Source organism: Protopterus annectens, chromosome 1.part2, assembly GCF_019279795.1.
Source record: "Protopterus annectens isolate FY-2018-M chromosome 1.part2, PAN1.0, whole genome shotgun sequence".
Lineage (NCBI taxonomy): Eukaryota > Metazoa > Chordata > Ceratodontiformes > Protopteridae > Protopterus > Protopterus annectens.
Window position 1 is genome coordinate 404,746,501 of NC_056727.1, and position 18,471 is coordinate 404,764,971.

Consider the following 18,471-nt stretch of genomic DNA (forward strand, 5'->3'; position numbering starts at 1 on the left):
AGGTAAGGATCTTAACCACTACCCCAGCCTTCCCTATGCTTTCAGGCAGCTGGGGGCTCTGAGTAGCAGCTGAGGTCTCTTCACTCTTAATTTTGTTTTAATTTATAATTACCTGCAGCCTTCTAGAAAAACAGCATCCACAAAACATGTTTCCTGCCTGATATGATTGACAGCATATTAGAAAATACCTGACTCAGCTGTGATTGAACCATTGTAAACAGATGAAGCACCTGTGTTATTTTAGTGTATGGCCTTGCAAACAGTTTTGGAGTTAAATATTCCCTAAAGTATAGCTTTGAGGGATGTCATTAGCTCTGACTTAATTTAATTATAATTTATGTTCCTGCTAGAGGTGCAGCCGCAAAAATATATTTACTACACAGTATGACTGACAGTATATTCCGTGCTTGATTTTGCTGCAATATTAATCACAGCTCATCTTTTATTTTAAAAATGGGAAGCAAACAGTTCCTTATTGTAGTAAATATTCCTGCAGGCATAATCAAGCTGGAGGATGAGTATCCATCAGCACAGATAGGCTGGCTATTGTTAAAATCTAGTGGATAATTATTTGGAATTCCTTTTTCCTATTGTCATAGTTTCTTATTAAGATACAGTAATATCATTTATTTTCTTCTGTTGCCTGCTGTATGATGTTAATCAGCCAAGCAACTAGAAGCATTATCTCATATACAGTTGCTAGTTTTTTGAACAGGTTCTGTTATGCTCCACATTACCTTGAACTAGTTCAACCATGCTCCACATTACCATGAACTAGTTCTGTCATGCACCATATTACACACAGCTGTTTCTGCCATTCATCACATTACCCACAGCTGTTTCTGTCATGCACCACATTATCATAACTGGTTCTGCCATGCACTACATTATCATAAATTGGTTCTGTAATGCGCCACATTATCATGAACTCTTTCTATCATGCACCACATTATCATAAACTGGTTCATCCTGCACCACATTATCCTGAACTCGTTCTGCCGTGCACCATATTACCCTGAACAGGTTTTGTCATGCACCACATTAATATTACCTGTTTCTTCCATTAATCACATTACCAAAAACTGATTCTGCCATGTACCACATTACCTTGAAATGGTTCTGTCATGCATTATTTTACTCTCAACTTAATCTCCATGAAACAGATGACCCCATTCAAAACTGTTTTCAATTTGCCAAGTTGCAGATTGTATTCAGATGAATCTTGGATTATTGCAGCACATATCAGCTGTACATTGTTTAATTGTTTAAGTCAGTAAAATCTGAAGCTTCAATGTATACTAATATTAATTTCATTAACTCATCTTAGTGTAGGTGGTTCCTCTTAAGAAGTTTCTAAAAGAGCTTTATTTTATTGGATGCCTCTCTAGCTAGCCTGCCTTTTTCTGGATTTTTTTAGGTTGTTCTGGGCCCTTAGCCTTGTATTTTAGTTTTCTGTGTGGGGGGACTGTGTTTCTACATTGTTCTGCACTTGTATTTCCACAAGAAGACTTACCTGTAAAATCTGCTTGTGTTTTAAACCCTCCTGGGCCATAGTCATCAAGTTTAATTCACAGTTGTGGCAGGACTGTGTACACCTGCTATATTTGAGCATTAATCATTTATTACTGCAGTTTTACTACAAACAGTGTTACACGTATAAATAGTCTGGTGCCTTAAACTGTAGTAAAAGTTCAGTATTGACATAATTATTTCTGCTCCAGTTTGTGCTTCAGTGTTCTTACATTCTGCTAATCATTTACCTACTTAAAGTTGCATTCTATGTCATCCCCATGGCTCAGTAACACATTAAGCTTAAGCTTCTGAAAGAACTCCAATAGTGGCTTTATTTGATTGGATACTTCTCTCGCTAGCCTGCTTATTCCAACCCTATTACAATCCACCCATCCTGTTGCTTTGGTGGTTTTTTAAGGCTGTGTCTCTAGCCACCACCTATTATAGTACTCTGATTTCCAAAGTTCATCCCTCCCCTCTTTCGTCGCTATTATTTGTTGTATAAACTATTTATGTACTTTCCCATCCACTGTTTTCCTTAGATCCATGATACTGAGTGCAAACCCAGCAAACCATTATTGCTCTTGGGTAAACCTCCTTTATTACATATTGTCTCTTGTTCATTTCCTAAAGCTCAGTAACACTTGGAGTCCTAGCTTGCATTCCAGACATGTTTTACTTGAATGCAATGCCATCCAGTCAAAGTTAAGTACTTTAGTTTGCTACATTGCACTTGCTTACGCTATTTTGAGTGATCTCTACTGTTTCATGCTTTTATGTGTGCTTTTTACTATATATTTTGCAAAAAAATTACTCTTCATCTCACTGTTACTGCTGTAAGATTGTCTTGAAATTGCCCTCAGCAAGGGATTTACAGCTAGTGGGTTAATTGGCTCGTGGTAGCATTGCATTTATAGGTCTCTTCTACTATGTTTTTTCATTAGACGGACTGGGTTTTTTCAACTCATGGCAGGCAATGTTTGTCTGGTCTAAGTGAGTTGGGAAATATGCAAAAACACTCCCAGTATAGTCATTTTATTGGCCAGAAGGCTCATTTGTTTGTGTCCTGGTTTTTCTTCTGTGCTGCTATAAATTTTGTACATTTGCATGGATTAGCAGTGCTCTGTACAGTATGAAACACATAGAAAGCAAGTTTTCTCTCTATAATAGTCTACAAAACTGTACCTTGTAAAGCAGCAGCAGTATTGCGAAAATAACTTGTGCTCCAACAAGCTAAGAGCAGTTAGTTGGGTGTCGAATTGCAATACCTACAGATTTAGCAGAGTATAGTATTGTGTTAACATTAAAGGTAATAGACTTTAGTACTGTTTAATATAATCTGCCCCAATAAAACATCCTTATTAGTCTGCACCAACAAAGCACCCTTAATAGCCTTTGAACCCCAATGTACCACCCCACTGTAGCTCACCAATTGAAGGACTAGACAGTATGGATATGCAATCTCATAACTTCTCTGTAGCAAGCTTAGTGGATATGGGCATCATGAGACAATGTAGCAATTGCCACATGTTTATCGACAACCACTTAGTCCTTAAAGAGGTAGATACAGTATGAGAGAGGTGTAATTACACAATGATGCTGAAGCCTAAACTCTCGCATACAAGAAGACACCAGGTTGTCAAATCCATGTGCACAACACTCACCTCACATAGCAGATAATACACACATAGCAGATAATACACACATAGACTAACATATGCTGAAGCACTGGAAAGCAATCTTCCTAAACAACAAAGATAGCCTAGACTGCACATTGTTAAAGCTATGCCTCCGCAAGCCCAAAAGCACTCTTAAAAAGCAACACCAAACACCATACACGCTGTCACATTCAGTGGAGCCCCAAACACTAAGCCCCAAGGTAAGCACACATATTTCCTAGGACTCTCATCATAGGGGACTCCATTGTAAGATATATTGCTGCCTCTCTAACCAGGCTCAACAAGGAGAAGATCACCGTTAGTTGTTTATATGGAGCCAGGATCCACCAAATCATGCACACACCCAAGTCATTACACCACAGGTACCAGTGTGATTCCATCATAGTCCATATAGGTGTAAATGACCTGAGATTTACCTCTCTGGACTATATGAGGAGAGAAATTATGAAGTTTTTAGACTATGTGTCTCAGGCTGATATGAACCTAGCACTGAGCAGCTCTTACCATCAACAAGGATGATGCCACAATATGAGCAAAAAATGATTTCAGAGACTGGCTGTCTTTTTTGTCACTCTAAGGGGAACTGATACTTGACAGGTTGGGAGGATATGGTTAACAGAACACATTGCTTTGCCATGGATGATCTACAGCTTTCTCCTCTAGGCCTTTGAATACTGGCTAAAACTTTATCCACCCCCCTAGTGCCTTTTTTAGGTAATGCCAAATTGACAAACTGACCAACATAGCAAAATCAACTCAAATGAACCTCAAGGTGTTACTGCTCAATGCCAGGAGCCTAAATAAAAAAATCTACACTCCCTCCAAGCCCTCCTCACACTCGATCATAGAGGCATCTATGCAGTTATTGAGACATAATTTAAAGTGGCACAGAGTACTGAGGCAGTGCAAGGCATCAGTGCCTTCCACACTTTTAGACCAGTAGCTGCCCATTCAAGGGGTAAATGTAGAGGTGTCTCAGTATACATCAATAACAAGCATGCCTCTAGTGTGGTCAGAGAGGATGATGTGCTGGAGTTCCTCCTTGTGCGGATAACCATAGACAAAATCCTGTACCATATTCTAGCTGGCTATAAGTCACCCTCCATACCCAAGAAGCTCACAATGAATATTTGGATCTATCCAACCCAACACCCTAGTCATGGGAGACTTTAATTTCTCCTGTATAGAATGGAAATGCTACATGGCCTCAGATCTGCAGGTACAGAGATTCCTTGACTTTGTCAATACAAACATCCTTGACCAAATAGTGAATAAGCCCACGAGAGGCTCCAACTTACTGGACCTTGTGCTTACAAATATGGGAGAATGCCACATCCCTCCATGTCTTATCCTCCCTGGTAAGGTGCAACCATAAAGCTGTCTCCTATGAAATCAAAACCAACTCTGTAATCCCATTAAAAGCAATAACAGTTATGAACTATTCCAAGGCAAATTACCATTTGCTAAGTGATAGTTTGTCAAAATTCAATGCCCCTCCAAACCCTGAGAACACAAAAACCATGCTGAATTGTTCTCAGAAACTCTGTACAACCATGTCATTGGCTGTGTATAGGCTGCTGTATCTACTAGAAGTAAGACCAGGGCTAGCCCCAGAAGCAAACCACCCCAGTGGCATCCCAAATTAAACAGGATATACAGCAAATGAGAATAATATGGCAAAAATCAAGAAGACTAATTCCCATAAAGATGAAAACTCTTGTCAAACTAAATAGGTAACTAAGAGGGCTAATTATGTCAAGCAAAGCCAATTCTGAGGTTAAGATAGCTTCCCAGATGAAAGATAACCATAAGGCCTTCTTCAGCTATGTCAGAAACCTCAAGGGCAGCACATAGCAATATGCTGCACAGGTGGTTAGTGGTGCTACATTCACAGAGCCTGGCAATATAGTTAGCTTGTTAGTGGACACATTCAGTTTAGCTTTACTCCCTCTCACCCCAAACCATCACCTCAACAATACACTCAAACAAACCCCCCCAACTATAGCTAGGGACCATGTACTGGTTGCATTCACTAAAGCCAAGAACACAGCCTCATGGGCCCCAGTAACATCCCAGGATGCCTCCTGAGCAGTCTAAAATATGACTTATTGGGACACCTGCAGTCATTATTTACCTATAGCTGTACAACAGGCTTTGTGCCACATGAATGGAGAACTGTGACCATCATCCTCTTTCATAAGAGAGGACCTTCAACAGATCCTGGAAGCTACAGTAACATTAGTCTGACTAGTCTTATTTGCAAAGCCATTGAAAAATTATCATGGAAATTATCAACAAGGACATAGGAGACCTCCAGACACTGGATCCATCCCAGTTTGGCTTTATCAAAGGAAGGTCATGCTTACTGAAGCTGGTGGACATCTTTGAAAAGGCCACTAAGGCAATAGAAGTGGGGAAAACTGTGAATATTGCCTACCTAGATGTACCTAAAACTTTTAATATAATACTGCACTTGGACATTGTCAACTAACTTATGGAACTAGGAATACATTCCTTAATAACTCATCGGATAGCTAGCTACCTCACTAATAGGATCCAAGAGCTTATAATCAGTGAGACAATCTCCACAAAGAGACTGCTAACCAGTGAAGCCCCTCAGGGTTCAGTGCTAGGCCCATTCCTCTTTAGTATCTACTTCTTGGCTGTCAAAGCCAATGTCAAAAGCCTCTGGATAACTAAGATCACAGATGATTGTAAACTGGGAGCAGTCATTAAATCCCCACTTCAAGAAGAACTAACACAGACAAACACGTGGTAACAAAGCTGTGGCTTAAAACTCCATACTACCCCAGGTAACTATATCATCAGTACAACAAACCTAAAAGTTGATTCATTAGTCAGGGATCTAGGAACTCATAGGTTCATAGGTGTTTACTAGGCTGATGACCACAAGTGTCTTTTTAAGCCTAGCCATGCATCCCAAATCTGTGACAAGTTCTGATACCCTTGATAAGTATAAGCAGGGGTTTGGGAGATGAACCATTTACAGCTTGCCTGTGTCCATTAGAGACATAAGTGCCAAACCAGGGATACATTTCCTGTTCCCCATCCAGTTGTCCAAGTTGCACTTGAATTGGTTTAGTGAGGAACTCTGCTTTACATGGATGGGAAGCCTGTTCCATAGACCGGGTAGTCTTTGGGATACATACCTGTCACTCCAACAGGTTCTATTTATATCACAGGCAAGGTTTAAGTCTTTAGAATGGATAATTCTGGTGTTGTTTGTTTTATGAATATGCAGGAGGTCCATCAGAGTGGGATCTGACGGTGTCCTGTATGCCAGGCATAAATCTCACTTCAAAAGTCTGTAGGAGACAGAATACAGGGATAGGGTCTTGAGGCAATCTGCACAAGACATTTTATGTATGCCTTTATTAATTTAGTGAGGAACCTCTGTGGATGTTACAGTTGTTAGATATGCCTGGTTAGGTACATACCAGAGGGGGCAATGAACTAAATGACAGGTCTTTTGAATTCTGACTACAGTGGAACAATGACTTCCTTGGACTTAGATGTTATATCTTTATTTATAAGTTACTCAACATAAAATGATTTGCTTACTACTGTAGACACATGATGGTCAAAGGCCAGATTATTATCCATGGGTTTCCCCTAAGTCCCTGACTGCTGGGTCAACTCTAAGGGGTGTGTTGTCAATATGATAATTACCTGGGGTGAATGACTTTCCAAAGGATACTATTATGCATTTCTTGGCATTTAGTTTTAGTCCATGGCTCTGACACCAGTTGTTTGCCTATGTCTGCCCCTCCTGGAGAACATTTGTGTAAGTGTGCAATGCAATGACAGCTCCTAATTTGCAATCATCTGCAAATTTAGTAAGCCAGAGACCAGTGACATTGTCCCTGACTTCAGAGTAGTAAATGCCAAAAAGGAGCAGCCCAAGGACTGATCCCTGAGGGAGTTCATTTGTGAGTGGCCTCTTTGTAGAGGTAGACCCCCCCCCCCCAATTCTAACTTCCTGGGTCCTGCCTGTGAGCCAGTTGACTATCCATTGAGTGACATATGAGTTTGTTCCTAACCTCCTGAGTTTTGGCCAGGTCAAAGTAGGCAGTGTGAACCATTTTCCCCCTCATCCATTGCTTTGGTTACCTAATGTATATAGCAACCTACCCTTTGAACAACATGTGTTCTAGGTAGTAAAAAAATCCTTCCATGTTGATGAACTTATAAGCAAGGACATGGCATGTAGGTCCAGAGAGGTCATCTAACTACTGGCCATGGACTAATGGATAAGGCATTGGCCTCCTAAACCAAGGACTGTGGATTTGAGTCCCAGCTGGGGTGATATAATCTAAACAGATCCTGTGGTGACATGTGTAGAGTGTAGGACTGCAATGCAGATGGCCCAGAGTTATTTATGCTATTGTCGGGCCTCAGTGGCCTAATGGATAAGACATTGGCCTCTTAAGCCAGGGATTGTGAGTTTGAGTCCCATCTGGGGTGATATAATCTTGATTCTGTACTCAGATCTCATCAGACCCATCATAGAATATAATGCCCCCTTCAGTATGTACCTGAACAGACACATCCAGCAACTGGAATGTCAACAAAGTTTCCTTACAAAAAAAATACAGGAAGTTAACATAATGTCATACACTGATTGCTTCAATGCCCTGCCTCTTTACTCAGCATCATGTAGACTTATGAGAGGTGATCATTGCCTGGCATACAAGGCATCCCTGGACAATTTTCTAATGAACTATTTGCAGAGCTGCAAAACAAACAGCATTAGAACTACTAGATTTATAGACCTAATATTACTTGCAACATAAATAGGACATATTGGGGAGACAGATATGTTTCACAGAGAATCCCCATTCCCTGGAACAGGCTCCTCATCCATGTAAAACAGAGTTCCTCCTTATCCCAGTTTAAGTGCAACTTGGACCAATGGGTAATATAATGGGCAATTCACCCCTAGACTGCTGCCCATGTCTTCAGTAGCTAGAGGCAGTCAGTAAATCACCCCTATATGAATAAAATTTGGGGGTCATATTTGTGTTGAACAGCTAGGCTTATAAAGGCCCTAGGGTCATTAGCATAACATATACCTATGAAACTTTCTATGTTTGAGTATGTCTTAAGTGAAAATTTAACAAAAGTGTTTAAAAATGATCATTTTGTAATAGCAACTGTTAAACCTTCCTTACAAAAAGAACATTGCAAATTGTGAGACAGCACTCAGGTATGTAATAAAAATCACAGACACTCTACAAAAGAAACATTTCCCTAACCCCAGCAGCCACAAATGTCAAAAACATAACTATTTTAATTAGATAACAATCATTTATGTCAGCCATATATACCAGCCTTACTATAGAACATTTTCTGAAAAGCCACTTTAATGTTGCTACTTCTAACTTTGTAATGTGTTCACATCCTCAGAAAAAATATTTCCATAAAGTCACGTAATATAAGAAGATGATCATTGCCATAGCAACTGCTGTACCTTCTGTACAAACATAAATGGGAAACGTCCAGACAACACTTTCAATTTTCTAGAAAACAGTAATAAAATCTAGTGAAAATCATAACATACCTTGACAGGATTTGTAAAATATTTGCCAAAAATAATGAAATGACTGCACTTTATCTCAGTTAAACAACAGTATTTTTAAGATGGTGAAGCCAAGCAGTCCTCCATATTATGACACAAGGTCCTCAGCGGCAGGTTGTGCTTATGTAGGTTCATAGGTGTGTATAAAGCTAATGACAGTTAGGGTTTTTTTAAGCCTAGTCATGCATCCCAAATCTCAGACAAGTTCTGATACCCTTGATAAGTGTAATCATGGGCCTGAGAGCTGAAACATTTACAAGTAGGGGCATGGGAGACAAACTATTTACAGGTTGCCTGTGTTGATTAGAAACGTAAGTGCCAAACCAAGGATGACTTTCCTGTTCCCCACCCACTTGTCCAATTTACCTTTGAAATGGGTTAAGAAGGAACTCTGCCTCACAGGGTTAAGGAGCCTGTTCCAGAGAAGGGGTAGTCTCTGGGATACTCACCTGTCTGTCCAAGAGGCCTTATTTATATCAATGGCAAGTTTAAGTCTTAGGAATGGGTAACTCTGGTTCTGTTTGTTTTTCAGATATACACGAGGTCCTATCAGGGTGGGGTCTGACAATGGCTTGCATGCCAGACATAGATCTCCCCTCAACAGCCTCTAAGAAACAGAATACAGAGATAGGGCTTTCAGGTGGTCTATATAAGACATGTTACTTGCATCCATATTCTTTTTGTGAGGAACCTCTGTGGATGTTCCAGTTGTCGGATGTGCCGGGTTAGGTAAATACCAAAGAGGGTGCTATACTCAATTATATGTCCAATTAATGCTGAATATAGTGAAATAATGAAGTGAGTCTGACAATGGCTTGCATGCCAGACATAGATCTCCCATCAACAGCCTCTAAGAAACAGAATACAGAGATAGGGCTTTCAGGTGGTCTATATAAGACATGCTACTTGCATCCATATTCTTTTAGTGAGGAACCTCTGTAGATGTTCCAGTTGTCGGATGTGCCTGGCTAGGTAAATACCAAAGAGGGTGCTATACTCAATTATATGTCCAATTAATGCTGAATATAGTGAAATAATGAACTCCTTGGATGTAGATGCCATAACTTTGTTTATACATTGCACAACATAGAATTATTTAATTAGTTCTGTAGGCATGTGATAATTAAAGACTAGATTGATGTCTATGTATGTCCCCAAGTCCATAACTACTGGGTCAGCTCTTCGAGGTGTGTTGTCGATATGATAGTTACCAGGGGTAGACGAGTTTCCGAAGGATACTATTATGCATTTCTTGGCATTAAGTTTTAGTGCATGGCTCTAACTCCAGTTATTTGTCTGTGTCAGCCCTTGCAGGAGTACATTAGTATCAGTGGGGGATTCGGTGAGTGTTCCTAATAAGCACTCATATTCACATTTGATCAGCCAGATGCCCTTCAATTCAGAGAAGTAAATGGCAAGAAGGAGTAGTCCAAGGCCCAATCCCCAAGGGACTCTGCTTGTCACTGGCCTCTTTCTAGAGGTGGACTCCATAACTTTAACTTCTTGGGTCCTGTTTGTGAGCCAGATGGCTATTGACCAAGTGACATAAGGGTTTATACTTAACCTCTTGAGTTTATCAACAATACCCAAGTGTGGTATTGTATCAAATTCCTTGGCCATGACGAGGTAGGCAGTGTGAGCCATTTTGCTTTGCCCATTACTTTGGTGACCTTCTCAAAGAAGTCCACTAGGTTGAGTAGACCTGCTCTTGATGAAATCAAATTGGGTTGGGTCCATTTTCTGGGGGGTTTTCTATGTCATTAATTATCAGTTCCATGATAATTCATTCCATTGTTGTGTAAATGAGACTACTGAGACTTATGGGTCTGTATTTTACAAGGTCTATAGATGGTCCACCTTTGTGCAGAGGGATGACAGTTGCACAATGTGTAACTGTACACTATAATGTAGAGTAACCTTTCTGGATACATTAAATATACATATCAGATGGCAGTTCATTATCATTCCTGAGTCACTCAGCCTGCTGAAAGCTCTGGGCAGGTAAACATAGTGTGAGGACCTTCATGGTACCATGCATGTGCCCTAGTAGTGCAAGAGTGAGAATTCAGAACTGTGGCTAGCTAATGGCTTTCAATTGTGACTTTTTAGCATTACTGCATAACTAATTAAGTGCTTAATATGCCTGTAATTTTTCTGCACACTTACACAGGATGTGTCAGGGAGAATAGGCATATAGAATTGTTTGGGATTACATAGACTAATTTAGGAGATAATCATCTTACCACATTTATGAATATATGCTTAAGAGGTAACTGCTTCAGAGTAAAAGTGTCTGTAGGTCATATCAAGTGCAAGAAACTTAAACATACAAGCAGAAAATTTGAAATGGATGCAAATTATAATACAATCATATTTCAAACACATCAAAAGTAAGTAAAGCTTACAAAAAGAAAGATAAAAACAGAATCCTATATTGCTTTTATTTGTTTGCAGTATGGCATGCTTCATTAGTTTAACTTGTGCAGATAACCCATACTTCCAGACATCTATTATGAAAGGACAAAGAGCAATTGCAAGAACATGGGTATATTGCTCCCTAAATGTAAAATGTTAAAATTACAAAGCGTGAGCACATGTGCACTACTTTCTCTACTGCATAAGATTGATATTGGTGTGGCAAACACTCTTAATCTTGTCAGTGTTTCATGCTAATGCCATGGTATCATATTTCAAATCTAGAAAGTGTGATGTCTGTGTGAAAGAAGGAATCTTTAATGTTCATATTTTAATGGTATAAAACCACAGAGTTGAGAATCATCACACAGAGACAGTTTTACAAATTTATTTTTGGCTTCCTCTTTTGCACACTACTTGGCATCACACATCAGCAACTGCTAGTGGTGACTAGCAATGAACAGCAGGTTACTTCCCAAGGCAAAATCTCAATAAAATAAATCTGGAATGCCATCAATAGCTCAAAAGAGACTGGCACCTTAGTACTTCTGTCAGCACTCTGGACAGTACTGAGAGCCAAAACGACAGTTGGCATGTAACTTTTTCTGCGGTTCAACATGTTAATGCAGCAAAATGTGAGTAACATCACCAGTAATGCAGTGTTTGATTCTAGTTTTCTGTATTTTGCAGTTAGTATTCACAGCTAAACAAATGTTTATATGCTAGAATCTGAACTATCAGTAATAGTAATACTTCATTTTTATATGCATGATGTAGCAAATATGACATGGACTAAATTGTGAGGAACTGAAATTAGCAACATAGTATATTCTGAAATATGGATACTTAATCAAAACCATTGTAAATATGTCAGAACAAGTAATCATGAAAGTAAGACATTTCCTTAAAAACAGGTGTAAATCTTACCTCTATATGCTGTGGACAAAATGACTATGTAGCCTTACAGATGGCCCCTTCCTCAATAAGTGCCATTACATGAAGGAAAAATGATGTGTAACAAAAAATGCAAATTATCATGTGCCAAACACTATTAAAAGTTAAATGAGTGAATGTTTCAGAGTAATGCCTTAGTTATTGGGTTCAATGCTTGATATTTTAAAAGGTAGTCATCTGAATAAATCAAGACAATGATTATTTTTTTTTTAAATCTCCAACCTTTGCACGTCATGTCACTTGGCAATGTGCTGTGTTGACTGTCAGTGGTCACTAGCAATGGATGTTAACTTCTGAAGGCAAAAATTCAAACATTTAATTTGGAATGTTGTCATTAGCACAAATGAGACTGGTGCCAGTGCACTTCAGTCGACATTCTGAACAGTACGGAGTGCAGAAAATATACCTGTCAAATAACTTTCTCTGCAGCTCAACATTTTAATGCAGTATACTTTGAGTAACACAGAGGTAATGCAAGGTTCAAATCCAGATTACAGATTTACTGAGCGGGTCAGAATAACTATTGTTCAAACACTCTAATACTGGGTGATTTCAACTATCCTGCCATTAACTGGGAAAACTACTCGTGTACCAATACCTTTGCCCAACGGTTCTTGGAATTCATAAATTCCAATGCCCTGGATCAACTAATCCATATTCCCACCAGAGGCTCCAATATCCTAGACCTGGTCATTACCAACATGGGAACTCGATGCTCCACACCTATGGTCACTCCCTCATTGGTCAGGTCAGACCATAAGCTAATCACCCTTAAAATCCACATCCTACCCCCCAGTAAGAAAACCTCCATAAAAAACTTCTCCAAAGCCAACTTCATGCTACTCAAGTCAAAAGTTACAAACTTCATGACACCCATGCAGATGGGAACTGAAAGTTTGACTGCTGAATTCTACACTAAGGCACTGTACGAGCACATCCACTCATGCATGAATCATGCCATCCCAAACAGAACCAAGATGCTCTCCTCCAAAAAAAGGAAGCCAATCTGGTGGTCCCCTGCCATAAACAAACTTTACAACAAAAGGAAGAAACTGTTGCAGAAAAGAGGAAAATCCCAGGATGCAAAAAACTCCCTTACCAGCCTCAGTAAGAAGCTGAGATTCTCCATAAAATCCTCCAAAGCTAGTTACGAAAATAAAATTGCCAAACATTCCAAATACAACCACAACGCATTCTATAACCATGTCAATAATCTAAATGGCAATGCTCAGATCTTCTCTGAGCTACAACAGAATGGCATTAAATGTACTGATCATAAAGATATTGCCAATATCCTGGCAGATCGATTCATTGCCAACTTCACCCCCTCTCACCCCCTAAATGGCCCATCTAAATACTGGAAGTTTGCCAAATTCCGGTAATAACGGTTACACAGGTAAAAGACGCACTCTCCAAAGCTAAGAATACAGAATCTATGGGACCAGATGACATCCTGGGCTGTGTACTACATGAACTACAAAATGAACTGGCACCTCACCTAAGTGTCATGTTTTACTACATGAACTACAAAATGAACTGGCACCTCACCTAAGTGTCATGTTTAATCATACCCTCACCTCAGGCTTTATGCCCACTGAGTGACGCACAGCTACAGTTATCCCACTCCACAAGGAGGATTCCACCTTGGATCCCGGGAACTACTGCTCCATCAGTCTGACGAGCCTGATCTGCAAGGCCATGGAACATATTATCATGGAACTTATAAATAAAGAAATTGGCAACCTTAAAACACTTGACCCCTCCCAGTTTGGGATCGTGAAGGGCCAATCTTGTCTCCTGAACCTGATTGACTTCTTCGAATCAGTCTCCAGAGCCGTGGACGAAGGTAAGGCAGTCCACATAGGCTATTTGGACCTCGCCAAGGCCTTTGACACCATCCCCCACTCTGGAATCATAGATAAACTTACTAAGCTGGGCATTAATCCCTACATCACTCGATGGGTTGCCAACTGGCTTACTGACAGAACCCACACTGTAAAAGTAGCTGACTCCAAATCCATCTCCAGACAAGTGGAAAGTGGAGTACCTCAGGGTTCAGTCTTGGGACCTCTCTTGTTTGGCATCTACTTCTCTGAAGTACAGGCCAACACTAAGGGAATCTGTCTAACAAAGTTCGCAGGTGACTGCAAACTGGGAGCCATTATTGAATCCCCAAATGATGTCGATATTCTACAAAAGGGCCTTACAGAAACAGATGCTTGGTGCCAGAGCCATGGGCTCAAGCTCAATGCCAAGAAATGTATAGTTATCCCCTTTGGGAATAAACATGTACCCGTGAATTACCACATAGGTGGCAGTACACTGAACACTGAAAGTGTGATAAGAGACTTAGGGACACAAGTGGACAGTGGTCCCACCTTCAATAACCACATCGCCACAACAGTCAGGAAATCCTTTTATGTGGCACACCTCATCACCAAGGGCTTTTCATCCAGAAAAACAGAAGTCATTGTCCCACTGTATTCATCCCTCATTAGACCCATTATAGAATACAATGCCCCATTTGGTATGTACCTCTCAAGACATCTGCAACAACTGGAAAGGCCGCAGAAATACCTCACTAAAAGAATCACAGGCCTAAAGCAGATGCCCTATGCTGACCACCTTAAAAAACTCCAGCTATACTCTGCCGCATATTGTCTACTCCAAGGCGATCTCTGCTTAACATACAAGGCCATGTCAAACCCAGAGCTGTTTGACATGCTACACTTAAAGAAATCCCAATCCCTCAAAGCCACATGCTCCAGGGATTTAAACCTTGACATCACAATAAACAAAACATGCTGGAGGGATAGGTTCCTGACCAAGTGACACCCCAGACTCTGGAATAGACTGCCCATACATGTCAAGCAGAGCACCTCTTTGGCCCTCTTCAAAAGGAACCTTGATGACTGGAGAAAGGAAAATCACCCCAGGGATCACGTCAGTCACCCTGCTAGATAGGGGTCCAGGGAAGTAAATAGTGTGGGAAGAAATAGCCAGGGAATTGTTATGGCTAGTCTTGTATAGGCCCTAGGGCCAATAGCCTAGTACCAACCTATGAAAGTATGAACGTATGACAGTAACCTCTCTTTTGACCACCACATTGCTACTGTAGTCAGAAAGTCCTTCTATGTGGCACATCTCATTTCTAACGGTTTTGCATCCAGGAAGAAAGAGGTCATTGTCTCCCTCTACTCTTCCCTCATTAGGCCAGAGCTGGAGGGATAGGTTTCTCACCCAGAGACTGCTCATGCTCTGGAATAGACTTCCCATACATGTCAAGCAGAGCACCTCACTGGCCCTCTTTAGGAGAAATTTTGATGAGTGGATGGGAAATAGAAAATTCACCCCGGGATCACTCCAGTGACTCTACTTGACAGAGGCACTGGGAACTAAGGTCGGGTGGCACAATGCCAGGGTAATCCTACGGGCTAGGCTTGTAAAGGCTCCAGGGCCATTAGCCTAGTACATGCCTATGAGCCTATGAACCTATGAATTGTTATTAATTGAACATCAATTACAACTGTCAAGTTACAAAATGAAAGTGTTAAAGTTAACTATAGTATATGTGGTGTGTTAAGCATAACAATTATCATAATTTAAAGTAAACTTGCATATGTATAATTTTACCAATATTTATTGGAATAAAGTATGGTGTGATAAAAGTATCATTATTAGATATGTACAACAATATGTCATGTGAAGTATGCATGGACCCTTCTGCAACATGTTTTGCTGAGATCATTAAAATCAATGCAAAGGAAATTGTTTTACAGGAATGAATAATTGCTTGTAAATATAAGTCCAATAACATAACTCAAATTCATACACATACAGGCTTGTCATAACTGGATCTCTATTTATTTTGAAATTGTTATACCTCAGCTTACAAGCTAAAAATGTTAGTTTTTCTGTGATATTAAGATTGAATAAACATAAAATATCAGTGCAGCAATCACTTTACTTATGGGTTCAATTCCCAGATATTAATAGTCACAGTTTATAAAATGTATGTCTCACCAACACATTATTTCCCAATTTATAAATACATATATTACCAACACTGATTATTACCAACATCATAGAAAATGTCAGGTCATATCAGTGTGTGACAAGAGTGCATATATGATTACCATCCACAATGCTAAACATCATGGACAGAGTTGACTATATATCCTTTCAAATGCAATTCAAAGGTCATCAGCAAAAAGCATTTGATGATTTCACAGTGGAAAATGTGTAAATACTCTAAGCATCACACATGGTGAACTCTCACTGTCATATTTCACACCTGCAATGTAGTTTGAAGCAATTATACCCAATTTCTCTGCCAAGCATTTGTGTGCTTTCTATTGCACAAATTCAGCTGGCAATATTGTCCATCACTTTGCACAGATTGGTGCATGTGAGATCTGAAGTGGGTGCCAGTTCCCTGCCATATTTCCAGATATCCTGTAGAAGACATGGTGGATGATGGTGAGGGTAATGCTCCATTTAAAACCCAAAGGTGGTGTCAGAAGGAGTCCAGAATCTTTGTTCTACTTCTCACAACGTACTACAGCTATAGACTTCTGCAGGAAGACTATGCTGGGATGAGATGAGCACAAGGATGAGACTGGAAATAGCCTAGCCAAATCTCTCACCAGTTCAAATGGCATTCCATGCACTGGTTAACAATGTTGTCACAATTACAGTGGCATAAACATATGCAATTAGGACATACTGAGCCACTGGGAGGCAGAGTTTACAACAGCTGACACCCTTGATTAAGTATAGTGAACCATCACCAGCCAATACAATGGCATGGATTGCCAAGACATGTATTATTTCATTATGCATTTTTTTCTGTTTTTGGTTCTGTTTATCTCCTGAAGAGATATCCTGGAATAGGCAGGCATATCTGGAGTGATTGGTACACCTCAAAGAGGCATGGGGTAAGTATGGCTCAGGTATGATTGCAAACAAAATCATAATATATCAGAAATGTAGTTAACTTTACAAAATTTCAGGACATCAATCCACATGAGCTTGGGACCTGCACAACTGAGTAGGCATACCTTACCCATATATATCAAACATGAATGTCTGCTTCAATCCATTTGTCCATCAATCCAGCCATCCATCCATGCATCCACCCATAACCCCTTTTTCCCATTTTTGCACATGGGGTCAGGGTGTCACTTCAACAGTGATGCTCATCTAGATCCAAGGTTTACACCGCCAATAGGACTTGATAATTGTGTTAGGCAATGTGTACATCAGCTGAGCTGTATGTGAGTTCAATTCCAACCAGCACCAATTTCTTCTTTTACAGAATTATATGTAAAATTTATTTTCTGCAATCATTAAGTGCCATTACACTTTCCATTTCTGAAAATGAATGTCTTAATTTGAGTGCATATATCATATATGCTATAATCACTTAAATGTTTGCATAATGGCTGTAATAACAATAAGACTGATGTATTTTATGACACATTTATGACTTCACGTTAATTTCTAAATGTGCCAAAATGTTACCATATGTATATTTGGATATATTTTGAAATACTGAAATGACGTGGAACTGATGATATGTTATATGTTTTCTCTCCTCACATCCTATATCTCTTTTTCTTTTTTTTCTTTTTTTCTTTTGCAACTTAATTCCTGCTGCAGCAGAAATGACCATCATGCAGGGAGCTAGACCAGCTGCTGGGGATCAGAGCACTGTGCCTCCATCAGTGTCCGTGGTGGTACCACCACAAGCAGCACAAACAATCAGCAATCATTAGGTAGCGTTAAACTTTCCTTCACTGTAAATGGATGTCTTTAATTGGAATGCATATATCATATATGCCATAATCACCAAACTGTTTGTTTAATATCTGTAATAACACTGAGACTGATGTGTGTTATGACACATGTATTACTTTTCCTTCATATCTGAATGTCCCAAAGGATATCATGTTATGTGTAAATTAGGATATATTTTGAAATATCAAAATGACATAAATTAATGTTATTTCATGTTTTCTGTCTTTCACTTCTTATATCTCATTTTTATTATTTTTTCATCATAATTCCAACTGCAACACAAATGGCTATCAGCATGAGGACCTAGGCCAACCAACCACTGGGAATCGGACTGCCATACCTCCACAAATGGCTGAAGTGACACCATCACAGGTAGCACAGACATCCAGCACGTCTGGGTCCCAACCTATCAGCATTGCCTCCACCAATCCTGCATTACTTGCTTCAACTGTATCAGGTAGTTCTTCCATGGGTTTCTGATGTAGTGGTACCCACTGGGAGTAGTACAAGTGG